At 39.7% G+C, this 25,000-nt stretch overlaps 24 non-coding genes across 24 annotated transcripts; all 24 read right to left on the reverse strand.

Moving 5' to 3' along the window:
- Window positions 1–870: 870 nt before the first annotated feature.
- On the reverse strand, window positions 871–943 carry TRNAK-CUU (transfer RNA lysine (anticodon CUU)). Its single transcript has one exon. It is a non-coding gene; the product is annotated as a tRNA-Lys (tRNA).
- A 782-nt stretch (window positions 944–1,725) lies between these two features.
- TRNAK-CUU (transfer RNA lysine (anticodon CUU)) lies at window positions 1,726–1,798 on the reverse strand. Its single transcript has one exon. It is a non-coding gene; the product is annotated as a tRNA-Lys (tRNA).
- A 102-nt stretch (window positions 1,799–1,900) lies between these two features.
- TRNAK-CUU (transfer RNA lysine (anticodon CUU)) lies at window positions 1,901–1,973 on the reverse strand. The gene has a single exon. It is a non-coding gene; the product is annotated as a tRNA-Lys (tRNA).
- Window positions 1,974–3,003: 1,030 nt separating this feature from the next.
- TRNAK-CUU (transfer RNA lysine (anticodon CUU)) lies at window positions 3,004–3,076 on the reverse strand. The gene has a single exon. It is a non-coding gene; the product is annotated as a tRNA-Lys (tRNA).
- Window positions 3,077–6,587: 3,511 nt separating this feature from the next.
- Window positions 6,588–6,660, reverse strand: TRNAK-CUU (transfer RNA lysine (anticodon CUU)). The gene has a single exon. It is a non-coding gene; the product is annotated as a tRNA-Lys (tRNA).
- Window positions 6,661–7,185: 525 nt separating this feature from the next.
- Window positions 7,186–7,258, reverse strand: TRNAK-CUU (transfer RNA lysine (anticodon CUU)). Its single transcript has one exon. It is a non-coding gene; the product is annotated as a tRNA-Lys (tRNA).
- Window positions 7,259–8,813: 1,555 nt separating this feature from the next.
- Window positions 8,814–8,886, reverse strand: TRNAK-CUU (transfer RNA lysine (anticodon CUU)). The gene has a single exon. It is a non-coding gene; the product is annotated as a tRNA-Lys (tRNA).
- A 607-nt stretch (window positions 8,887–9,493) lies between these two features.
- TRNAK-CUU (transfer RNA lysine (anticodon CUU)) lies at window positions 9,494–9,566 on the reverse strand. Its single transcript has one exon. It is a non-coding gene; the product is annotated as a tRNA-Lys (tRNA).
- A 1,287-nt stretch (window positions 9,567–10,853) lies between these two features.
- Window positions 10,854–10,926, reverse strand: TRNAK-CUU (transfer RNA lysine (anticodon CUU)). The gene has a single exon. It is a non-coding gene; the product is annotated as a tRNA-Lys (tRNA).
- A 1,792-nt stretch (window positions 10,927–12,718) lies between these two features.
- TRNAK-CUU (transfer RNA lysine (anticodon CUU)) lies at window positions 12,719–12,791 on the reverse strand. Its single transcript has one exon. It is a non-coding gene; the product is annotated as a tRNA-Lys (tRNA).
- Window positions 12,792–14,078: 1,287 nt separating this feature from the next.
- On the reverse strand, window positions 14,079–14,151 carry TRNAK-CUU (transfer RNA lysine (anticodon CUU)). The gene has a single exon. It is a non-coding gene; the product is annotated as a tRNA-Lys (tRNA).
- Window positions 14,152–14,676: 525 nt separating this feature from the next.
- Window positions 14,677–14,749, reverse strand: TRNAK-CUU (transfer RNA lysine (anticodon CUU)). The gene has a single exon. It is a non-coding gene; the product is annotated as a tRNA-Lys (tRNA).
- Window positions 14,750–15,181: 432 nt separating this feature from the next.
- On the reverse strand, window positions 15,182–15,254 carry TRNAK-CUU (transfer RNA lysine (anticodon CUU)). The gene has a single exon. It is a non-coding gene; the product is annotated as a tRNA-Lys (tRNA).
- Window positions 15,255–15,686: 432 nt separating this feature from the next.
- TRNAK-CUU (transfer RNA lysine (anticodon CUU)) lies at window positions 15,687–15,759 on the reverse strand. The gene has a single exon. It is a non-coding gene; the product is annotated as a tRNA-Lys (tRNA).
- A 432-nt stretch (window positions 15,760–16,191) lies between these two features.
- TRNAK-CUU (transfer RNA lysine (anticodon CUU)) lies at window positions 16,192–16,264 on the reverse strand. The gene has a single exon. It is a non-coding gene; the product is annotated as a tRNA-Lys (tRNA).
- Window positions 16,265–16,696: 432 nt separating this feature from the next.
- TRNAK-CUU (transfer RNA lysine (anticodon CUU)) lies at window positions 16,697–16,769 on the reverse strand. The gene has a single exon. It is a non-coding gene; the product is annotated as a tRNA-Lys (tRNA).
- Window positions 16,770–17,409: 640 nt separating this feature from the next.
- Window positions 17,410–17,482, reverse strand: TRNAK-CUU (transfer RNA lysine (anticodon CUU)). Its single transcript has one exon. It is a non-coding gene; the product is annotated as a tRNA-Lys (tRNA).
- A 640-nt stretch (window positions 17,483–18,122) lies between these two features.
- TRNAK-CUU (transfer RNA lysine (anticodon CUU)) lies at window positions 18,123–18,195 on the reverse strand. The gene has a single exon. It is a non-coding gene; the product is annotated as a tRNA-Lys (tRNA).
- A 560-nt stretch (window positions 18,196–18,755) lies between these two features.
- TRNAK-CUU (transfer RNA lysine (anticodon CUU)) lies at window positions 18,756–18,828 on the reverse strand. The gene has a single exon. It is a non-coding gene; the product is annotated as a tRNA-Lys (tRNA).
- Window positions 18,829–20,115: 1,287 nt separating this feature from the next.
- On the reverse strand, window positions 20,116–20,188 carry TRNAK-CUU (transfer RNA lysine (anticodon CUU)). Its single transcript has one exon. It is a non-coding gene; the product is annotated as a tRNA-Lys (tRNA).
- Window positions 20,189–21,218: 1,030 nt separating this feature from the next.
- On the reverse strand, window positions 21,219–21,291 carry TRNAK-CUU (transfer RNA lysine (anticodon CUU)). Its single transcript has one exon. It is a non-coding gene; the product is annotated as a tRNA-Lys (tRNA).
- Window positions 21,292–21,723: 432 nt separating this feature from the next.
- Window positions 21,724–21,796, reverse strand: TRNAK-CUU (transfer RNA lysine (anticodon CUU)). Its single transcript has one exon. It is a non-coding gene; the product is annotated as a tRNA-Lys (tRNA).
- A 1,146-nt stretch (window positions 21,797–22,942) lies between these two features.
- On the reverse strand, window positions 22,943–23,015 carry TRNAK-CUU (transfer RNA lysine (anticodon CUU)). Its single transcript has one exon. It is a non-coding gene; the product is annotated as a tRNA-Lys (tRNA).
- A 1,650-nt stretch (window positions 23,016–24,665) lies between these two features.
- TRNAK-CUU (transfer RNA lysine (anticodon CUU)) lies at window positions 24,666–24,738 on the reverse strand. The gene has a single exon. It is a non-coding gene; the product is annotated as a tRNA-Lys (tRNA).
- Between the last annotated feature and the right edge of the window lie 262 nt (window positions 24,739–25,000).

The following is a 25,000-nucleotide window of genomic DNA, read 5'->3' on the forward strand; positions in this document are numbered from 1 at the left end:
TATCAGAACGCATAGAAGAATATCAGGAAATAGCCGATTAAACCTGTGTGGAAAAAAGTCTTATTTGTGTTTTCTCCACTTTATTTTATAGTAAGATGATACATACTTTTTCTTTTACATTGAATACATTAAGGTGTGGTATTGCCCCATTACACATCATCCAGACATGCATTCATATATTGCATGTTAACAATCAAAATATTGCAAATATTGTAAAGAGACTTTCAATTTCTATTTTTTTGGTCAAAAAGCACTAAAGTTTTAGTTGTTTTCGCCCAACATTTTCTTCCCTATACCTGCACTGCCGCTTTCCACAGATAGGATATATTTGTTTGGTCAAAAAGCACTACAATTTTAGTTGTTTTTGCCAAACGTGGAGCTCGAACCCACGACCCTGAGATTAAGAGTCTCATGCTCTACCGACTGAGCTAGCCGGGCTCCTTTGGATGCCTATAGTTTTCTTCCCTATCCCTGCACTGCCGTTTTCCACAGATAGGATGCTGTGTAATCATAGGCTCTGGTGGAGTTTGGAAAGAAAATACACATCAGCCAGAGGCAGAAATAGTCTAAGAAAGTATCAAACACAATTTCCAGTCAATATCAGAACGCATTGAAGAATATCAGGAAATAGCCGATTAAACCTGTGTGGAAACAAGTCTTATTTGTGTTTTCTCCACTTTATTTTATAGTAAGATGATACATACCTTTTCTTTTACAGTGAATACATTAAGGTGTGGTATTGCCCCATTACACATCATCCAGACATGCATTCATATATTGCATGTTAACAATGAAAATATTGCAAATATTGTAAAGAGACTTTCAATTTCTATTTTTTTGGTCAAAAAGCACTAAAATTTTAGGTGTTTTCGCCCAACGTGGGGCTCGAACCCACGACCCTGAGATTAAGAGTCTCATGCTCTACCGACTGAGCTAGCCGGGCTCCTTTGGATGCCTATAGTTTTCTTTCCTATCCCTGCACTGCCGTTTTCCACAGATAGGATGTATTTTTTTGGTCAAAAAGCACAACAATTTTAGTTGTTTTCGCGCAACGTGGGGCTCGAACCCACGACCCTGAGATTAAGAGTCTCATGCTCTACCGACCGAGCTAGCCAGGCTCCTTTGGATGCCTATAGTTTTCTTCCCTATCCCTGCACTGCCGTTTTCCACAGATAGGATGCTGTGTAATCATAGGCTCTGGTGGAGTTTGGAAAGAAAATACACATCAGCCAGAGGCAGAAATAGTCTAAGAAAGTATCAAACACAATTACCAGTCAATATCAGAACGCGTTGAAGAATATCAGGAAATAGCCGATTAAACCTGTGTGGAAAAAAGTCTTATTTGTGTTTTCTCCACTTTATTTTATAGTAAGATGATACATACTTTTTCTTTTACAATGAATACATTAAGGTGTGGTATTGCCCCATTACACATCATCCAGACATGCATTCATATATTGCATGTTAACAATCAAAATATTGCAAATATTGTAAAGAGACTTTCAATTTCTATTTTTTTGGTCAAAAAGCACTAAAATTTTAGCTGTTTTAGCCCAACGTGGGGCTCGAACCCACGACCCTGAGATTAAGAGTCTCATGCGCTACCGACTGAGCAAGCCGGGCTCCTTTGGATGCCCATAGTTTTCTTCCCTATCCCTGCACTGCCGTTTTCCACAGATAGGATGTATTTGTTTCGTCAAAAAGCACTACAATTTTAGTTGTTTTCGCCCAACGTGGGGCTCGAACCCACGACCCTGAGATTAAGAGTCTCATGCTCTACCGACTGAGCTAGCCGGGCTCCTTTGGGTGCCTATAGTTTTCTTCCCTATCCCTGCACTGCCGTTTTCCACAGATAGGATGTATATTTTTGGTCAAAAAGCACTACAATTTTAGTTGTTTTCGCCCAACGTGGGGCTCGAACCCACGACCCTGAGATTAAGAGTCTCATGCTCTACCGACTGAGCTAGCCGGGCTCCTTTGGATGCCTATAGTTTTCTTCCCTATCCCTGCACTGCCGTTTTCCACAGATAGGATGCTGTGTAATCATAGGCTCTGGTGGAGTTTGGAAAGAAAATACACATCAGCCAGAGGCAGAAATAGTCTAAGAAAGTATCAAACACAATTACCAGTCAATATCAGAACGCATAGAAGAATATCAGGAAATAGCCGATTAAACCTGTGTGGAAAAAAGTCTTATTTGTGTTTTCTCCACTTTATTTTATAGTAAGATGATACATACTTTTTCTTTTACAGTGAATACATTAAGGTGTGGTATTGCCCCATTACACATCATCCAGACATGCATTCATATATTGCATGTTAACAATCAAAATATTGCAAATATTGTAAAGAGACTTTCAATTTCTATTTTTTTGGTCAAAAAGCACTAAAATTTTAGTTGTTTTCGCCCAACATTTTCTTCCCTATACCTGCACTGCCGCTTTCCACAGATAGGATATATTTGTTTGGTCAAAAAGCACTACAATTTTAGTTGTTTTTGCCAAACGTGGAGCTCGAACCCACGACCCTGAGATTAAGAGTCTCATGCTCTACCGACTGAGCTAGCCGGGCTCCTTTGGATGCCTATAGTTTTCTTCCCTATCCCTGCACTGCCGTTTTCCACAGATAGGATGCTGTGTAATCATAGGCTCTGGTGGAGTTTGGAAAGAAAATACACATCAGCCAGAGGCAGAAATAGTCTAAGAAAGTATCAAACACAATTTCCAGTCAATATCAGAACGCATTGAAGAATATCAGGAAATAGCCGATTAAACCTGTGTGGAAACAAGTCTTATTTGTGTTTTCTCCACTTTATTTTATAGTAAGATGATACATACTTTTTCTTTTACAGTGAATACATTAAGGTGTGGTATTGCCCCATTACACATCATCCAGACATGCATTCATATATTGCATGTTAACAATGAAAATATTGCAAATATTGTAAAGAGACTTTCAATTTCTATTTTTTTGGTCAAAAAGCACTAAAATTTTAGGTGTTTTCGCCCAACGTGGGGCTCGAACCCACGACCCTGAGATTAAGAGTCTCATGCTCTACCGACTGAGCTAGCCGGGCTCCTTTGGATGCCTATAGTTTTCTTTCCTATCCCTGCACTGCCGTTTTCCACAGATAGGATGTATTTTTTTGGTCAAAAAGCACAACAATTTTAGTTGTTTTCGCCCAACGTGGGGCTCGAACCCACGACCCTGAGATTAAGAGTCTCATGCTCTACCGACCGAGCTAGCCAGGCTCCTTTGGATGCCTATAGTTTTCTTCCCTATCCCTGCACTGCCGTTTTCCACAGATAGGATGCTGTGTAATCATAGGCTCTGGTGGAGTTTGGAAAGAAAATACACATCAGCCAGAGGCAGAAATAGTCTAAGAAAGTATCAAACACAATTACCAGTCAATATCAGAACGCGTTGAAGAATATCAGGAAATAGCCGATTAAACCTGTGTGGAAAAAAGTCTTATTTGTGTTTTCTCCACTTTATTTTATAGTAAGATGATACATACTTTTTCTTTTACAGTGAATACATTAAGGTGTGGTATTGCCCCATTACACATCATCCAGACATGCATTCATATATTGCATGTTAACAATCAAAATATTGCAAATATTGTAAAGAGACTTTCAATTTCTATTTTTTTGGTCAAAAAGCACTAAAATTTATTTGTTTTCGCCCAACGTGGGGCTCGAACCCACGACCCTGAGATTAAGAGTCTCATGCGCTACCGACTGAGCAAGCCGGGCTCCTTTGGATGCTCATAGTTTTCTTCCCTATCCCTGCACTGCCGTTTTCCACAGATAGGATGTATTTGTTTCGTCAAAAAGCACTACAATTTTAGTTGTTTTCGCCCAACGTGGGGCTCCAACCCACGACCCTGAGATTAAGAGTCTCATGCTCTACCGACTGAGCTAGCCGGGCTCTTTTGGGTGCCTATAGTTTTCTTCTCTATCCCTGCACTGCCGTTTTCCACAGATAGGATGTATTTTTTTGGTCAAAAAGCACTACAATTTTAGTTGTTTTCGCCCAACGTGGGGATCGAACCCAGGACCCTGAGATTAAGAGTCTCATGCTCTACCGACTGAGCTAGCCGGGCTCCTTTGGATGCTTATAGTATTCTTCCCTATCCCTGCACTGCCGTTTTCCACAGATAGGATGCTGTGTAATCATAGGCTCTGGTGGTGTTTGGAAAGAAAATACACATCAGCCAGAGGCAGAAATAGTCTAAGAAAGTATCAAACACAATTACCAGTCAATATCAGAACGCATTGAAGAATATCAGGAAATAGCCGATTAAACCTGTGTGGAAAAAAGTCTTATTTGTGTTTTCTCCACTTTATTTTATAGTAATATGATACATACTTTTTCTTTTATAGTGAATACATTAAGGTGTGGTATTGCCCCATTACACATCATCCAGACATGCATTCATATATTGCATGTTAACAATCAAAATATTGCAAATATTGTAAAGAGACTTTCAATTTCTATTTTTTTGGTCAAAAAGCACTAAAATTTTAGTTGTTTTCGCCCAACATTTTCTTCCCTATCCCTGCACTGCCGCTTTCCACAGATAGGATGTATTTGTTTGGTCAAAAAGCACTACAATTTTAGTTGTTTTCACCAAACGTGGGGCTCGAACCCACGACCCTGAGATTAAGAGTCTCATGCTCTACCGACTGAGCTAGCCGGGCTCCTTTGGATGCCTATAGTTTTCTTCCCTATCCCTGCACTGCCGTTTTCCACAGATAGGATGCTGTGTAATCATAGGCTCTGGTGGAGTTTGGAAAGAAAATACACATCAGCCAGAGGCAGAAATAGTCTAAGAAAGTATCAAACACAATTTCCAGTCAATATCAGAACGCATTGAAGAATATCAGGAAATAGCCGATTAAACCTGTGTGGAAACAAGTCTTATTTGTGTTTTCTCCACTTTATTTTATAGTAAGATGATACATACTTTTTCTTTTACAGTGAATACATTAAGGTGTGGTATTGCCCCATTACACATCATCCAGACATGCATTCATATATTGCATGTTAACAATGAAAATATTGCAAATATTGTAAAGAGACTTTCAATTTCTATTTTTTTGGTCAAAAAGCACTAAAATTTTAGTTGTTTTCGCCCAACATGGGGCTCGAACCCACGACCCTGAGATTAAGAGTCTCATGCTCTACCGACTGAGCTAGCCTGGCTCCTTTGGATGCCTATAGTTTTCTTCCCTATCCCTGCACTGCCGTTTTCCACAGATAGGATGTATTTTTTTGGTCAAAAAGCACAACAATTTTAGTTGTTTTCGCCCAACGTGGGGCTTGAACCCACGACCCTGAGATTAAGAGTCTCATGCTCTACCGACCGAGCTAGCCAGGCTCCTTTGGATGCCTATAGTTTTCTTCCCTATCCCTGCACTGCCGTTTTCCACAGATAGGATGCTGTGTAATCATAGGCTCTGGTGGAGTTTGGAAAGAAAATACACATCAGCCAGAGGCAGAAATAGTCTAAGAAAGTATCAAACACAATTACCAGTCAATATCAGAACGCATTGAAGAATATCAGGAAATAGCCGATTAAACCTGTGTGGAAAAAAGTCTTATTTGTGTTTTCTCCACTTTATTTTATAGTAAGATGATACATACTTTTTCTTTTACAGTGAATACATTAAGGTGTGGTATTGCCCCATTACACATCATCCAGACATGCATTCATATATTGCATGTTAACAATCAAAATATTGCAAATATTGTAAAGAGACTTTCAATTTCTATTTTTTTGGTCAAAAAGCACTAAAATTTTAGTTGTTTTCGCCCAACGTGGGGCTCGAACCCACGACCCTGAGATTAAGAGTCTCATGCTCTACCGACTGAGCAAGCCGGGCTCCTTTGGATGCCCATAGTTTTCTTCCCTATCCCTGCACTGCCGTTTTCCACAGATAGGATGTATTTTTTTGGTCAAAAGCACTACAATTTTAGTTGTTTTCGCCCAACGTGGGGCTCAAACCCACGACCCTGAGATTAAGAGTCTCATGCTCTACCGACTGAGCTAGCTGGGCTCCTTTTGATGCCTATAGTTTTCTTCCCTATCCCTGCACTGCCGTTTTCCACAGATAGGATGCTGTGTAATCATAGGCTCTGGTGGAGTTTGGAAAGAAAATACACATCAGCCAGAGGCAGAAATAGTCTAAGAAAGTATCAAACACAATTACCAGTCAATATCAGAACGCATTGAAGAATATCAGGAAATAGCCGATTAAACCTGTGTGGAAAAAAGTCTTATTTGTGTTTTCTCCACTTTATTTTATAGTAAAATGATACATACTTTTTCTTTTACAGTGAATACATTAAGGTGTGGTATTGCCCCATTACACATCATCCAGACATGCATTCATATATTGCATGTTAACAATCAAAATATTGCAAATATTGTAAAGAGACTTTCAATTTCTATTTTTTTGGTCAAAAAGCACTAAAATTTTAGTTGTTTTCGCTCAACGTTTTCTTCCCTATCCCTGCACTGCCGCTTTCCACAGATAGGATGTATTTGTTTGGTCAAAAAGCACTACAATTTTAGTTGTTTTCGCCCAACGTGGGGCTCGAACCCACGACCCTGAGATTAAGAGTCTCATGCTCTACCGACTGAGCTAGCCGGGCTCCTTTTGATGCCTATAGTTTTCTTCCCTATCCCTGCACTGCCGTTTTCCACAGATAGGATGCTGTGTAATCATAGGCTCTGGTGGAGTTTGGAAAGAAAATACACATCAGCCAGAGGCAGAAATAGTCTAAGAAAGTATCAAACACAATTACCAGTCAATATCAGAACGCATTGAAGAATATCAGGAAATAGCCGATTAAACCTGTGTGGAAAAAAGTCTTATTTGTGTTTTCTCCACTTTATTTTATAGTAAAATGATACATACTTTTTCTTTTACAGTGAATACATTAAGGTGTGGTATTGCCCCATTACACATCATCCAGACATGCATTCATATATTGCATGTTAACAATCAAAATATTGCAAATATTGTAAAGAGACTTTCAATTTCTATTTTTTTGGTCAAAAAGCACTAAAATTTTAGTTGTTTTCGCTCAACGTTTTCTTCCCTATCCCTGCACTGCCGCTTTCCACAGATAGGATGTATTTGTTTGGTCAAAAAGCACTACAATTTTAGTTGTTTTCGCCCAACGTGGGGCTCGAACCCACGACCCTGAGATTAAGAGTCTCATGCTCTACCGACTGAGCTAGCCGGGCTCCTTTGGATGCCTATAGTTTTCTTCCCTATCCCTGCACTGCCGTTTTCCACAGATAGGATGTATTTTTTTGGTCAAAAAGCACTACAATTTTAGTTGTTTTCGCCCAACGTGGGGCTCCAACCCACGACCCTGATATTAAGAGTCTCATGCTCTACCGACTGAGCTAGCCGGGCTCCTTTGGATGCCTATAGTTTTCTTCCCTATCCCTGCACTGCCGTTTTCCACAGATAGGATGCTGTGTAATCATAGGCTCTGGTGGAGTTTGGAAAGAAAATACACATCAGCCAGAGGCAGAAATAGTCTAAGAAAGTATCAAACACAATTACCAGTCAATATCAGAACGCATTGAAGAATATCAGGAAATAGCCGATTAAACCTGTGTGGAAAAAAGTCTTATTTGTGTTTTCTCCACTTTATTTTATAGTAAGATGATACATACTTTTTCTTTTACAGTGAATACATTAAGGTGTGGTATTGCCCCATTACACATCATCCAGACATGCATTCATATATTGCATGTTAACAATCAAAATATTGCAAATATTTTAAAGAGACTTTCAATTTCTATTTTTTTGGTCAAAAAGCACTAAAATTTTAGTTGTTTTCGCCCAACGTGGGGCTCGAACCCACGACCCTGAGATTAAGAGTCTCATGCGCTACCGACTGAGCAAGCCGGGCTCCTTTGGATGCCCATAGTTTTCTTCCCTATCCCTGCACTGCCGTTTTCCACAGATAGGATGTATTTTTTTGGTCAAAAAGCACTACAATTTTAGTTGTTTTCGCCCAACGCGGGGCTCGAACCCACGACACTGAGATTAAGAGTCTCATGCTCTACCGACTGAGCTAGGCAGGCTCCTTTGGATGCCTATAGTTTTCTTCCCTATCCCTGCACTGCCGTTTTCCACAGATAGGATGCTGTGTAATCATAGGCTCTGGTGGAGTTTGGAAAGAAAATACACATCAGCCAGAGGCAGAAATAGTCTAAGAAAGTATCAAACACAATTACCAGTCAATATCAGAATGCATTGAAGAATATCAGGAAATAGCCGATTAAACCTGTGTGGAAAAAAGTCTTATTTGTGATTTCTCCACTTTATTTTATAGTAAGATGATACATACTTTTTCTTTTACAGTGAATACATTAAGGTGTGGTATTGCCCCATTACACATCATCCAGACATGCATTCATATATTGCATGTTAACAATCAAAATATTGCAAATATTGTAAAGAGACTTTCAATTTCTATTTTTTTGGTCAAAAAGCACTAAAATTTTAGTTGTTTTCGCCCAACGTTTTCTTCCCTATCCCTGCACTGCCGCTTTCCACAGATAGGATGTATTTTTTTGGTCAAAAAGCACTACAATTTTAGTTGTTTTCACCCAACGTGGGGCTCGAACCCACGACCCTGAGATTAAGAGTCTCATGCTCTACCGACTGAGCTAGCCGGGCTCCTTTGGATACCTATAGTTTTCTTCCCTATCCTTGCACTGCCGTTTTCCACAGATAGGATGTATTTTTTTGGTCAAAAAGCACTACAATTTTAGTTGTTTTCGCCCAACGTGGGGCTCGAACCCACGACCCTGAGATTAAGAGTCTCATGCTCTACCGACTGAGCTAGCCGGGCTCCTTTGGATGCCTATAGTTTTCTTCCCTATCCCTGCACTGCCGTTTTCCACAGATAGGATGCTGTGTAATCATAGGCTCTGGTGGAGTTTGGAAAGAAAATACACATCAGCCAGAGGCAGAAATAGTCTAAGAAAGTATCAAACACAATTACCAGTCAATATCAGAACGCATTGAAGAATATCAGGAAATAGCCGATTAAACCTGTGTGGAAAAAAGTCTTATTTGTGTTTTCTCCACTTTATTTTATAGTAAGATGATACATACTTTTTCTTTTACAGTGAATACATTAAGGTGTGGTATTGCCCCATTACACATCATCCAGACATGCATTCATATATTGCATGTTAACAATGAAAATATTGCAAATATTGTAAAGAGACTTTCAATTTCTATTTTTTTGGTCAAAAAGCACTAAAATTTTAGTTGTTTACGCCCAACGTGGGGCTCGAACCCACGACCCTGAGATTAAGAGTCTCATGCGCTACCGACTGAGCAAGCCGGGCTCCTTTGGATGCCCATAGTTTTCTTCCCTATCCCTGCACTGCCGTTTTCCACAGATAGGATGTATTTTTTTGGTCAAAAAGCACTACAATTTTAGTTGTTTTCGCCCAACGTGGGGCTCGAACCCACGACCCTGAGATTAAGAGTCTCATGCTCTACCGACTGAGCTAGCCGGGCTCCTTTGGATGCCTATAGTTTTCTTCCCTATCCCTGCACTGCCGTTTTCCACAGATAGGATGCTGTGTAATCATAGGCTCTGGTGGAGTTTGGAAAGAAAATACACATCAGCCAGAGGCAGACATAGTCTAAGAAAGTATCAAACACAATTACCAGTCAATAGCAGAACGCATTGAAGAATATCAGGAAATAGCCGATTAAACCTGTGTGGAAAAAAGTCTTATTTGTGTTTTCTCCACTTTATTTTATAGTAAGACGATACATAATTTTTCTTTTACAGTGAATACATTAAGGTGTGGTATTGCCCCATTACACATCATCCAGACATGCATTCATATATTGCATGTTAACAATGAAAATATTGCAAATATTGTAAAGAGACTTTCAATTTCTATTTTTTTGGTCAAAAAGCACTAAAATTTTAGTTGTTTTCGCCCAACGTGGTGCTCGAACCCACGACCCTGAGATTAAGAGTCTCATGCTCTACCGACTGAGCTAGCCGGGCTCCTTTGGATGCCTATAGTTTTCTTCCCTATCCCTGCACTGCCGTTTTCCACAGATAGGATGTATGTTTTTGGTCAAAAAGCACTACAATTTTAGTTGTTTTCGCCCAACGTGGGGCTCGAACCCACGACCCTGAGATTAAGAGGCTCATGCTCTACCGACCGAGCTAGCCAGGCTCCTTTGGATGCCTATAGTTTTCTTCCCTATCCCTGCACTGCCGTTTTCCATAGATAGGATGCTGTGTAATCATAGGCTCTGGTGGAGTTTGGAAAGAAAATACACATCAGCCAGAGGCAGAAATAGTCTAAGAAAGTATCAAACACAATTACCAGTCAATATCAGAACGCATTGAAGAATATCAGGAAATAGCCGATTAAACCTGTGTGGAAAAAAGTCTTATTTGTGTTTTCTCCACTTTATTTTATAGTAAGATGATACATACTTTTTCTTTTACAGTGAATACATTAAGGTGTGGTATTGCCCCATTACACATCATCCAGACATGCATTCATATATTGCATGTTAACAATCAAAATATTGCAAATATTGTAAAGAGACTTTCAATTTCTATTTTTTTGGTCAAAAAGCACTAAAATTTTAGTTGTTTACGCCCAACGTGGGGCTCGAACCCACGACCCTGAGATTAAGAGTCTCATGCGCTACCGACTGAGCAAGCCGGGCTCCTTTGGATGCCCATAGTTTTCTTCCCTATCCCTGCACTGCCGTTTTCCACAGATAGGATGTATTTTTTTGGTCAAAAAGCACTACAATTTTAGTTGTTTTCGCCCAACGTGGGGCTCGAACCCACGACCCTGAGATTAAGAGTCTCATGCTCTACCGACTGAGCTAGCCGGGCTCCTTTGGATGCCTATAGTTTTCTTCCCTATCCCTGCACTGCCGTTTTCCACAGATAGGATGCTGTGTAATCATAGGCTCTGGTGGAGTTTGGAAAGAAAATACACATCAGCCAGAGGCAGACATAGTCTAAGAAAGTATCAAACACAATTACCAGTCAATAGCAGAACGCATTGAAGAATATCAGGAAATAGCCGATTAAACCTGTGTGGAAAAAAGTCTTATTTGTGTTTTCTCCACTTTATTTTATAGTAAAACGATACATAATTTTTCTTTTACAGTGAATACATTAAGGTGTGGTATTGCCCCATTACACATCATCCAGACATGCATTCATATATTGCATGTTAACAATGAAAATATTGCAAATATTGTAAAGAGACTTTCAATTTCTATTTTTTTGGTCAAAAAGCACTAAAATTTTAGTTGTTTTTGCCCAACGTGGTGCTCGAACCCACGACCCTGAGATTAAGAGTCTCATGCTCTACCGACTGAGCTAGCCGGGCTCCTTTGGATGCCTATAGTTTTCTTCCCTATCCCTGCACTGCCGTTTTCCACAGATAGGATGCTGTGTAATCATAGGCTCTGGTGGAGTTTGGAAAGAAAATACACATCAGCCAGAGGCAGACATAGTCTAAGAAAGTATCAAACACAATTACCAGTCAATAGCAGAACGCATTGAAGAATATCAGGAAATAGCCGATTAAACCTGTGTGGAAAAAAGTCTTATTTGTGTTTTCTCCACTTTATTTTATAGTAAGACGATACATAATTTTTCTTTTACAGTGAATACATTAAGGTGTGGTATTGCCCCATTACACATCATCCAGACATGCATTCATATATTGCATGTTAACAATGAAAATATTGCAAATATTGTAAAGAGACTTTCAATTTCTATTTTTTTGGTCAAAAAGCACTAAAATTTTAGTTGTTTTCGCCCAACGTGGTGCTCGAACCCACGACCCTGAGATTAAGAGTCTCATGCTCTACCGACTGAGCTAGCCGGGCTCCTTTGGATGCCTATAGTTTTCTTCCCTATCCCTGCACTGCCGTTTTCCACAGATAGGATGTATTTTTTTGGTCAAAAAGCACTACAATTTTAGTTGTTTTCGCCCAACGTGGGGCTCGAACCCACGACCCTGAGATTAAGAGGCTCATGCTCTACCGACCGAGCTAGCCAGGCTCCTTTGGATGCCTATAGTTTTCTTCCCTATCCCTGCACTGCCGTTTTCCATAGATAGGATGCTGTGTAATCATAGGCTCTGGTGGAGTTTGGAAAGAAAATACACATCAGCCAGAGGCAGAAATAGTCTAAGAAAGTATCAAACACAATTACCAGTCAATATCAGAACGCATTGAAGAATATCAGGAAATAGCCGATTAAACCTGTGTGGAAAAAAGTCTTATTTGTGTTTTCTCCACTTTATTTTATAGTAAGATGATACATACTTTTTCTTTTACAGTGAATACATTAAGGTGTGGTATTGCCCCATTACACATCATCCAGACATGCATTCATATATTGCATGTTAACAATCAAAATATTGCAAATATTGTAAAGAGACTTTCAATTTCTATTTTTTTGGTCAAAAAGCACTAAAATTTTAGTTGTTTACGCCCAACGTGGGGCTCGAACCCACGACCCTGAGATTAAGAGTCTCATGCGCTACCGACTGAGCAAGCCGGGCTCCTTTGGATGCCCATAGTTTTCTTCCCTATCCCTGCACTGCCGTTTTCCACAGATAGGATGTATTTTTTTGGTCAAAAAGCACTACAATTTTAGTTGTTTTCGCCCAACGTGGGGCTCGAACCCACGACCCTGAGATTAAGAGTCTCATGCTCTACCGACTGAGCTAGCCGGGCTCCTTTGGATGCCTATAGTTTTCTTCCCTATCCCTGCACTGCCGTTTTCCACAGATAGGATGCTGTGTAATCATAGGCTCTGGTGGAGTTTGGAAAGAAAATACACATCAGCCAGAGGCAGACATAGTCTAAGAAAGTATCAAACACAATTACCAGTCAATAGCAGAACGCATTGAAGAATATCAGGAAATAGCCGATTAAACCTGTGTGGAAAAAAGTCTTATTTGTGTTTTCTCCACTTTATTTTATAGTAAGACGATACATAATTTTTCTTTTACAGTGAATACATTAAGGTGTGGTATTGCCCCATTACACATCATCCAGACATGCATTCATATATTGCATGTTAACAATGAAAATATTGCAAATATTGTAAAGAGACTTTCAATTTCTATTTTTTTGGTCAAAAAGCACTAAAATTTTAGTTGTTTTCGCCCAACGTGGTGCTCGAACCCACGACCCTGAGATTAAGAGTCTCATGCTCTACCGACTGAGCTAGCCGGGCTCCTTTGGATGCCTATAGTTTTCTTCCCTATCCCTGCACTGCCGTTTTCAACAGATAGGATGTATTTTTTTGGTCAAAAAGCACTACAATTTTAGTTGTTTTCGCCCAACGTGGGGCTCGAACCCACGACCCTGAGATTAAGAGGCTCATGCTCTACCGACCGAGCTAGCCAGGCTCCTTTGGGTGCCTATAGTTTTCTTCCCTATCCCTGCACTGCCGTTTTCCATAGATAGGATGCTGTGTAATCATAGGCTCTGGTGGAGTTTGGAAAGAAAATACACATCAGCCAGAGGCAGAAATAGTCTAAGAAAGTATCAAACACAATTACCAGTCAATATCAGAACGCATTGAAGAATATCAGGAAATAGCCAATTAAACCTGTGTGGAAAAAAGTCTTATTTGTGTTTTCTCCACTTTATTTTATAGTAAGATGATACATACTTTTTCTTTTACAGTGAATACATTAAGGTGTGGTATTGCCCCATTACACATCATCCAGACATGCATTCATATATTGCATGTTAACAATCAAAATATTGCAAATATTGTAAAAAGACTTTCAATTTCTATTTTTTTGGTCAAAAAGCACTAAAATTTTAGTTGTTTTCGCCCAACCTGGGGCTCGAACCCACGACCCTGAGATTAAGAGTCTCATGCGCTACCGACTGAGCAAGCCGGGCTCCTTTGGATGCCCATAGTTTTCTTCCCTATCCCTGCACTGCCGTTTTCCACAGATAGGATGTATTTGTTTGGTCAAAAAGCACTACAATTTTAGTTGTTTTCGCCCAACGTGGGGCTCGAACCCACGACCCTGAGATTAAGAGTCTCATGCTCTACCGACTGAGCTAGCCGGGCTCCTTTGGATGCCTATAGTTTTCTTCCCTATCCCTGCACTGCCGTTTTCCACAGATAGGATGCTGTGTAATCATAGGCTCTGGTGGAGTTTGGAAAGAAAATACACATCAGCCAGAGGCAGAAATAGTCTAAGAAAGTATCAAACACAATTACCAGTCAATATCAGAACGCATTGAAGAATATCAGGAAATAGCCGATTAAACTTGTGTGGAAAAAAGTCTTATTTGTGTTTTCTCCACTTTATTTTATAGTAAGATGATACATACTTTTTCTTTTACAGTGAATACATTAAGGTGTGGTATTGCCCCATTACACATCATCCAGACATGCATTCATATATTGCATGTTAACAATCAAAATATTGCAAATTTTGTAATGAGACTTTCAATTTCTATTTTTTTGGTCAAAGACCACTAAAATTTTTGTTGTTTTCGCCCAACGTTTTCTTCCCTATCCCTGCACTGCCGCTTTCCACAGATAGGATGTATTTGTTTGGTCAAAAAGCACTACAATTTTAGTTGTTTTCGCCCAACGTGGGGCTCGAACCCACGACCCTGAGATTAAGAGTCTCATGCTCTACCGACTGAGCCAGCCGGGCTCCTTTGGATGCCTATAGTTTTCTTCCCTATCCCTGCACTGCCGTTTTCCACAGATTGGATGCTGTGTAATCATAGGCTCTGGTGGAGTTTGGAAAGAAAATACACATCAGCCAGAGGCAGAAATAGTCTAAGAAAGTATCAAACACAATTTCCAGTCAATATCAGAACGCATTGAAGAATATCAGGAAATAGCCGATTAAACCTGTGTGGAAAAAAGTCTTATTTGTGTTTTCTCCACTTTATTTTATAGTAAGATGATACATACTTTTTCTTTTACTGTGAATACATTAAGGTGTGGTATTGCCCCATTACACATCATCCAGACATGCATTCATATATTGCATTTTAACAATGAAAATATTGCAAATATTGTAAAGAGACTTTCAATTTCTATTTTTTTGGTCAAAAAGCACTAAAATTTTATTTGTTTTCGCCCAACGTGGGGCTCGAACCCACGACCCTGAGATTAAGAGTCTCATGCTCTACCGACTGAGCTAGCCGGGCTCCTTTGAATGCCTATAGTTTTCTTCCCTATCCCTGCACTGCCGTTTTCCACAGATAGGATGCTGTGTAATCATAGGCTCTGGTGGAGTTTGGAAAGAAAATACACATCAGCCAGAGGCAGAAATAGTCTAAGAAAGTATCAAACACAATTACCAGTCAATATCAGAACGCATTGAAGAATATCAGGAAATAGCCGATTAAACCTGTGTGGAAAAAAGTCTTATTTGTGTTTTCTCCACTTTATTTTATAGTAAGATGATACATACTTTTTCTTTTACAGTGAATACATTAAGGTGTGGTATTGCCCCATTACACATCATCCAGACATGCATTCATATATTGCATGTTAACAATGAAAATATTGCAAATATTGTAAAGAGACTTTCAATTTCTATTTTTTTGGTCAAAAAGCACTAAAATTTTAGTTGTTTTCGCCCAACGTGGGGCTCGAACCCACGACCCTGAGATTAAGAGTCTCATGCTCTACCGACTGAGCTAGCCGGGCTCCTTTGGATGCCTATAGTTTTCTTCCCTATCCCTGCACTGCCGTTTTCCACAGATAGGATGCTGTGTAATCATAGGCTCTGGTGGAGTTTGGAAAGAAAATACACATCAGCCAGAGGCAGAAATAGTCTAAGAAAGTATCAAACACAATTACCAGTCAATATCAGAACGCATTGAAGAATATCAGGAAATAGCCGATTAAACCTGTGTGGAAAAAAGTCTTATTTGTGTTTTCTCCACTTTATTTTATAGTAAGATGATACATACTTTTTCTTTTACAGTGAATACATTAAGGTGTGGTATTGCCCCGTTACACATCATCCAGACATGCATTCATATATTGCATGTTAACAATGAAAATATTGCAAATATTGTAAAGAGACTTTCAATTTCTATTTTTTTGGTCAAAAAGCACTAAAATTTTAGTTGTTTTCGCCCAACGTGGGGCTCGAACCCACGACCCTGAGATTAAGAGTCTCATGCTCTACCGACTGAGCTAGCCGGGCTCCTTTGGATGCCTATAGTTTTCTTCCCTATCCCTGCACTGCCGTTTTCCACAGATAGGATGCTGTGTAATCATAGGCTCTGGTGGAGTTTGGAAAGAAAATACACATCAGCCAGAGGCAGAAATAGTCTAAGAAAGTATCAAACACAATTACCAGTCAATATCAGAACGCATTGAAGAATATCAGGAAATAGCCGATTAAACCTGTGTGGAAAAAAGTCTTATTTGTGTTTTCTCCACTTTATTTTATAGTAAGATGATACATACTTTTTCTTTTACAGTGAATACATTAAGGTGTGGTATTGCCCAATTACACATCATCCAGACATGCATTCATATATTGCATGTTAACAATGAAAATATTGCAAATATTGTAAAGAGACTTTCAATTTCTATTTTTTTGGTCAAAAAGCACTAAAATTTTAGTTGTTTTCGCCCAACGTGGGGCTCGAACCCACGACCCTGAGATTAAGAGTCTCATGCTCTACCGACTGAGCTAGCCGGGCTCCTTTGGATGCCTATAGTTTTCTTCCCTATCCCTGCACTGCCGTTTTCCACAGATAGGATGTATTTTTTTGGTCAAAAAGCACTACAATTTTAGTTGTTTTGGCCCAACGTGGGGCTCGAACCCACAACCCTGAGATTAAGAGGCTCATGCTCTACCGACCGAGCTAGCCAGGCTCCTGTGGATGCCTATAGTTTTCTTCCCTATCCCTGCACTGCCGTTTTCCATAGATAGGATGCTGTGTAATCATAGGCTCTGGTGGAGTTTGGAAAGAAAATACACATCAGCCAGAGGCAGAAATAGTCTAAGAAAGTATCAAACACAATTACCAGTCAATATCAGAACGCATTGAAGAATATCAGGAAATAGCCGATTAAACCTGTGTGGAAAAAAGTCTTATTTGTGTTTTCTCCACTTTATTTTATAGTAAGATGATACATACTTTTTCTTTTACAGTGAATACATTAAGGTGTGGTATTGCCCCATTACACATCATCCAGACATGCATTCATATATTGCATGTTAACAATCAAAATATTGCAAATATTGTAAAAACGTTTTCTTCCCTATCCCTGCACTGCCGCTTTCCACAGATAGGATGTATTTTTTTGGTCAAAAAGCACTACAATTTTAGTTGTTTTCGCCCAACGTGGGGCTCGAACCCACGACCCTGAGATTAAGAGTCTCATGCTCTACCGACTGAGCTAGCCGGGCTCCTTTGGATGCCTATAGTTTTCTTCCCTATCCCTGCACTGCCGTTTTCCACAGATAGGATGTATTTTTTTGGTCAAAAAGCACTACAATTTTAGTTGTTTTCGCCCAACGTGGGGCTCGAACCCACGACCCTGAGATTAAGAGGCTCATGCTCTACCGACCGAGCTAGCCAGGCTCCTTTGGATGCCTATAGTTTTCTTCCCTATCCCTGCACTGCCGTTTTCCATAGATAGGATGCTGTGTAATCATAGGCTCTGGTGGAGTTTGGAAAGAAAATACACATCAGCCAGAGGCAGAAATAGTCTAAGAAAGTATCAAACACAATTACCAGTCAATATCAGAACGCATTGAAGAATATCAGGAAATAGCCGATTAAACCTGTGTGGAAAAAAGTCTTATTTGTGTTTTCTCCACTTTATTTTATAGTAAGATGATACATACTTTTTCTTTTACAGTGAATACATTAAGGTGTGGTATTGCCCCATTACACATCATCCAGACATGCATTCATATATTGCATGTTAACAATCAAAATATTGCAAATATTGTAAAAACGTTTTCTTCCCTATCCCTGCACTGCCGCTTTCCACAGATAGGATGTATTTTTTTGGTCAAAAAGCACTACAATTTTAGTTGTTTTCGCCCAACGTGGGGCTCGAACCCACGACCCTGAGATTAAGAGTCTCATGCTCTACCGACTGAGCTAGCCGGGCTCCTTTGGATGCCTATAGTTTTCTTCCCTATCCCTGCACTGCCGTTTTCCACAGATTGGATGCTGTGTAATCATAGGCTCTGGTGGAGTTTGGAAAGAAAATACACATCAGCCAGAGGCAGAAATAGTCTAAGAAAGTATCAAACACAATTTCCAGTCAATATCAGAACGCATTGAAGAATATCAGGAAATAGCCGATTAAACCTGTGTGGAAACATACTTTTTCTTTTACAGTGAATACATTAAGGTGTGGTATTGCCCCATTACACATCATCCAGACATGCATTCATATATTGCATGTTAACAATCAAAATATTGCAAATATTGTAAAGAGACTTTCAATTTCTATTTTTTTGGTCAAAAAGCACTAAAATTTTAGTTGTTTACGCCCAACGTGGGGCTCGAACCCACGACCCTGAGATTAAGAGTCTCATGCGCTACCGACTGAGCAAGCCGTGCTCCTTTGGATGCCCATAGTTTTCTTCCCTATCCCTGCACTGCCGTTTTCCACAGATAGGATGTATTTTTTTGGTCAAAAAGCACTACAATTTTAGTTGTTTTCGCCCAACGTGGGGCTCGAACCCACGACCCTGAGATTAAGAGTCTCATGCTCTACCGACTGAGCTAGCCGGGCTCCTTTGGATGCCTATAGTTTTCTTCCCTATCCCTGCACTGCCATTTTCCACAGATAGGATGCTGTGTAATCATAGGCTCTGGTGGAGTTTGCAAAGAAAATACACATCAGCCAGAGGCAGAAATAGTCTAAGAAAGTATCAAACACAATTACCAGTCAATAGCAGAACGCATTGAAGAATATCAGGAAATAGCCGATTAAACCTGTGTGGAAAAAAGTCTTATTTGTGTTTTCTCCACTTTATTTTATAGTAAGACAATACATACTTTTTCTTTTACAGTGAATACATTAAGGTGTGGTATTGCCCCATTACACATCATCCAGACATGCATTCATATATTGCATGTTAACAATGAAAATATTGCAAATATTGTAAAGAGACTTTCAATTTCTATTTTTTTGGTCAAAAAGCACTAAAATTTTAGTTGTTTTCGCCCAAAGTGGTGCTCGAACCCACGACCCTGAGATTAAGAGTCTCATGCTCTACCGACTGAGCTAGCCGGGCTCCTTTGGATGCCTCTAGTTTTCTTCCCTATCCCTGCACTGCCGTTTTCCACAGATAGGATGTATTTTTTTGGTCAAAAAGCACTACAATTTTAGTTGTTTTCGCCCAACGTGGGGCTCGAACCCAAGACCCTGAGATTAAGAGGCTCATGCTCTACCGACCGAGCTAGCCAGGTTCCTTTGGATGCCTATAGTTTTCTTCCCTATCCCTGCACTGCCGTTTTCCATAGATAGGATGCTGTGTAATCATAGGCTCTGGTGGAGTTTGGAAAGAAAATACACATCAGCCAGAGGCAGAAATAGTCTAAGAAAGTATCAAACACAATTACCAGTCAATATCAGAACGCATTGAAGAATATCAGGAAATAGCCGATTAAACCTGTGTGGAAAAAAGTCTTATTTGTGTTTTCTCCACTTTATTTTATAGTAAGATGATACATACTTTTTCTTTTACAGTGAATACATTAAGGTGTGGTATTGCCCCATTACACATCATCCAGACATGCATTCATATATTGCATGTTAACAATCAAAATATTGCAAATATTGTAAAAAGACTTTCAATTTCTATTTTTTTGGTCAAAAAGCACTAAAATTTTAGTTGTTTTCGCCCAACCTGGGGCTCGAACCCACGACCCTGAGATTAAGAGTCTCATGTGCTACCGACTGAGCAAGCCGGGCTCCTTTGGATGCCCATAGTTTTCTTCCCTATCCCTGCACTGCCGTTTTCCACAGATAGGATGTATTTGTTTGGTCAAAAAGCACTACAATTTTAGTTGTTTTCGCCCAACGTGGGGCTCGAACCCACGACCCTGAGATTAAGAGTCTCATGCTCTACCGACTGAGCTAGCCGGGCTCCTTTGGGTGCCTATAGTTTTCTTCCCTATCCCTGCACTGCCGTTTTCCACAGATAGGATGCTGTGTAATCATAGGCTCTGGTGGAGTTTGGAAAGAAAATACACATCAGCCAGAGGCAGAAATAGTCTAAGAAAGTATCAAACACAATTACCAGTCAATATCAGAACGCATTGAAGAATATCAGGAAATAGCCGATTAAACTTGTGTGGAAAAAAGTCTTATTTGTGTTTTCTCCACTTTATTTTATAGTAAGATGATACATACTTTTTCTTTTACAGTGAATACATTAAGGTGTGGTATTGCCCCATTACACATCATCCAGACATGCATTCATATATTGCATGTTAACAATCAAAATATTGCAAATATTGTAATGAGACTTTCAATTTCTATTTTTTTGGTCAAAGACCACTAAAATTTTTGTTGTTTTCGCCCAACGTTTTCTTCCCTATCCCTGCACTGCCGATTTCCACAGATAGGATGTATTTGATTGGTCAAAAAGCACTACAATTTTAGTTGTTTTCGCCCAACGTGGGGCTCGAACCCACGACCCTGAGATTAAGAGTCTCATGCTCTACCGACTGAGCCAGCCGGCCTCCTTTGGATGCCTATAGTTTTCTTCCCTATCCCTGCACTGCCGTTTTCCACAGATTGGATGCTGTGTAATCATAGGCTCTGGTGGAGTTTGGAAAGAAAATACACATCAGCCAGAGGCAGAAATAGTCTAAGAAAGTATCAAACACAATTTCCAGTCAATATCAGAACGCATTGAAGAATATCAGGAAATAGCCGATTAAACCTGTGTGGAAACAAGTCTTATTTGTGTTTTCTCCACTTTATTTTATAGTAAGATGATACATACTTTTTCTTTTACTGTGAATACATTAAGGTGTGGTATTGCCCCATTACACATCATCCAGACATGCATTCATATATTGCATTTTAACAATGAAAATATTGCAAATATTGTAAAGAGACTTTCAATTTCTATTTTTTTGGTCAAAAAGCACTAAAATTTTAGTTGTTTTCGCCCAACGTGGGGCTCGAACCCACGACCCTGAGATTAAGAGTCTCATGCTCTACCGACTGAGCTAGCCGGGCTCCTTTGGATGCCTATAGTTTTCTTCCCTATCCCTGCACTGCCGTTTTCCACAGATAGGATGCTGTGTAATCATAGGCTCTGGTGGAGTTTGGAAAGAAAATACACATCAGCCAGAGGCAGAAATAGTCTAAGAAAGTATCAAACACAATTACCAGTCAATATCAGAACGCATTGAAGAATATCAGGAAATAGCCGATTAAACCTGTGTGGAAAAAAGTCTTATTTGTGTTTTCTCCACTTTATTTTATAGTAAGATGATACATACTTTTTCTTTTACAGTGAATACATTAAGGTGTGGTATTGCCCCATTACACATCATCCAGACATGCATTCATATATTGCATGTTAACAATGAAAATATTGCAAATATTGTAAAGAGACTTTCAATTTCTATTTTTTTGGTCAAAAAGCACTAAAATTTTAGTTGTTTTCGCCCAACGTGGGGCTCGAACCCACGACCCTGAGATTAAGAGTCTCATGCTCTACCGACTGAGCTAGCCGGGCTCCTTTGGATGCCTATAGTTTTCTTCCCTATCCCTGCACTGCCGTTTTCCACAGATAGGATGTATTTTTTTGGTCAAAAAGCACTACAATTTTAGTTGTTTTCGCCCAACGTGGGGCTCGAACCCACGACCCTGAGATTAAGAGGCTCATGCTCTACCGACCGAGCTAGCCAGGCTCCTTTGGATGCCTATAGTTTTCTTCCCTATCCCTGCACTGCCGTTTTCCATAGATAGGATGCTGTGTAATCATAGGCTCTGGTGGAGTTTGGAAAGAAAATACACATCAGCCAGAGGCAGAAATAGTCTAAGAAAGTATCAAACACAATTACCAGTCAATATCAGAACGCATTGAAGAATATCAGGAAATAGCCGATTAAACCTGTGTGGAAAAAAGTCTTATTTGTGTTTTCTCCACTTTATTTTATAGTAAGATGATACATACTTTTTCTTTTACAGTGAATACATTAAGGTGTGGTATTGCCCCATTACACATCATCCAGACATGCATTCATATATTGCATGTTAACAATCAAAATATTGCAAATATTGTAAAAACGTTTTCTTCCCTATCCCTGCACTGCCGCTTTCCACAGATAGGATGTATTTTTTTGGTCAAAAAGCACTACAATTTTAGTTGTTTTCGTCCCAACGTGGGGCTCGAACCCACAACCCTGAGATTAAGAGTCTCATGCTCTACCGACTGAGCTAGCCGGGCTCCTTTGGATGCCTATAGTTTTCTTCCCTATCCCTGCACTGCCGTTTTCCACAGATTGGATGCTGTGTAATCATAGGCTCTGGTGGAGTTTGGAAAGAAAATACACATCAGCCAGAGGCAGAAATAGTCTAAGAAAGTATCAAACACAATTTCCAGTCAATATCAGAACGCATTGAAGAATATCAGGAAATAGCCGATTAAACCTGTGTGGAAACAAATCTTAATTGTGTTTTCTCCACTTTATTTTATAGTAAGATGATACATACTTTTTCTTTTACTGTGAATACATTAAGGTGTGGTATTGCCCCATTACACATCATCCAGACATGCATTCATATATTGCATTTTAACAATGAAAATATTGCAAATATTGTAAAGAGACTTTCAATTTCTATTTTTTTGGTCAAAAAGCACTAAAATTTTAGTTGTTTTCGCCCAACGTGGGGCTCGAACCCACGACCCTGAGATTAAGAGTCTCATGCTCTACCGACTGAGCTAGCCGGGCTCCTTTGGATGCCTATAGTTTTCTTCCCTATCCCTGCACTGCCGTTTTCCACAGATAGGATGCTGTGTAATCATAGGCTCTGGTGGAGTTTGGAAAGAAAATACACATCAGCCAGAGGCAGAAATAGTCTAAGAAAGTATCAAACACAATTACCAGTCAATATCAGAACGCATTGAAGAATATCAGGAAATAGCCGATTAAACCTGTGTGGAAAAAAGTCTTATTTGTGTTTTCTCCACTTTATTTTATAGTAAGATGATACATACTTTTTCTTTTACAGTGAATACATTAAGGTGTGGTATTGCCCCATTACACATCATCCAGACATGCATTCATATATTGCATGTTAACAATGAAAATATTGCAAATATTGTAAAGAGACTTTCAATTTCTATTTTTTTGGTCAAAAAGCACTAAAATTTTAGTTGTTTTCGCCCAACGTGGGGCTAGAACCCACGATCCTGAGATTAAGAGTCTCATGCTCTACCGACTGAGCTAGCCGGGCTCCTTTGGATGCCTATAGTTTTCTTCCCTATCCCTGCACTGCCGTTTTCCACAGATAGGATGTATTTTTTTGGTCAAAAAGCACTACAATTTTAGTTGTTTTCGCCCAACGTGGGGCTCGAACCCACGACCCTGAGATTAAGAGGCTCATGCTCTACCGACCGAGCTAGCCAGGCTCCTTTGGATGCCTATAGTTTTCTTCCCTATCCCTGCACTGCCGTTTTCCATAGATAGGATGCTGTGTAATCATAGGCTCTGGTGGAGTTTGGAAAGAAAATACACATCAGCCAGAGGCAGAAATAGTCTAAGAAAGTATCAAACACAATTACCAGTCAATATCAGAACGCATTGAAGAATATCAGGAAATAGCCGATTAAACCTGTGTGGAAAAAAGTCTTATTTGTGTTTTCTCCACTTTATTTTATAGTAAGATGATACATACTTTTTCTTTTACAGTGAATACATTAAGGTGTGGTATTGCCCCATTACACATCATCCAGACATGCATTCATATATTGCATGTTAACAATCAAAATATTGCAAATATTGTAAAAACGTTTTCTTCCCTATCCCTGCACTGCCGCTTTCCACAGATAGGATGTATTTTTTTGGTCAAAAAGCACTACAATTTTAGTTGTTTTCGCCCAACGTGGGGCTCGAACCCACAACCCTGAGATTAAGAGTCTCATGCTCTACCGACTGAGCTAGCCGGGCTCCTTTGGATGCCTATAGTTTTCTTCCCTATCCCTGCACTGCCGTTTTCCACAGATTGGATGCTGTGTAATCATAGGCTCTGGTGGAGTTTGGAAAGAAAATACACATCAGCCAGAGGCAGAAATAGTCTAAGAAAGTATCAAACACAATTTCCAGTCAATATCAGAACGCATTGAAGAATATCAGGAAATAGCCGATTAAACCTGTGTGGAAACAAATCTTAATTGTGTTTTCTCCACTTTATTTTATAGTAAGATGATACATACTTTTTCTTTTACTGTGAATACATTAAGGTGTGGTATTGCCCCATTACACATCATCCAGACATGCATTCATATATTGCATTTTAACAATGAAAATATTGCAAATATTGTAAAGAGACTTTCAATTTCTATTTTTTTGGTCAAAAAGCACTAACATTTTAGTTGTTTTCGCCCAACGTGGGGCTCGAACCCACGACCCTGAGATTAAGAGTCTCATGCTCTACCGACTGAGCTAGCCGGGCTCCTTTGGATGCCTATTGTTTTCTTCCCTATCCCTGCACTGCCGTTTTCCACAGATAGGATGCTGTGTAATCATAGGCTCTGGTGGAGTTTGGAAAGAAAATACACATCAGCCAGAGGCAGAAATAGTCTAAGAAAGTATCAAACACAATTACCAGTCAATATCAGAACGCATTGAAGAATATCAGGAAATAGCCGATTAAACCTGTGTGGAAAAAAGTCTTATTTGTGTTTTCTCCACTTTATTTTATAGTAAGATGATAC

The sequence above is a fragment of the Ambystoma mexicanum genome, chromosome 4q (genome assembly GCF_040938575.1).
Source record: "Ambystoma mexicanum isolate Mex_15411 chromosome 4q, UKY_AmexF1_1, whole genome shotgun sequence".
Taxonomy (NCBI): domain Eukaryota; kingdom Metazoa; phylum Chordata; class Amphibia; order Caudata; family Ambystomatidae; genus Ambystoma; species Ambystoma mexicanum.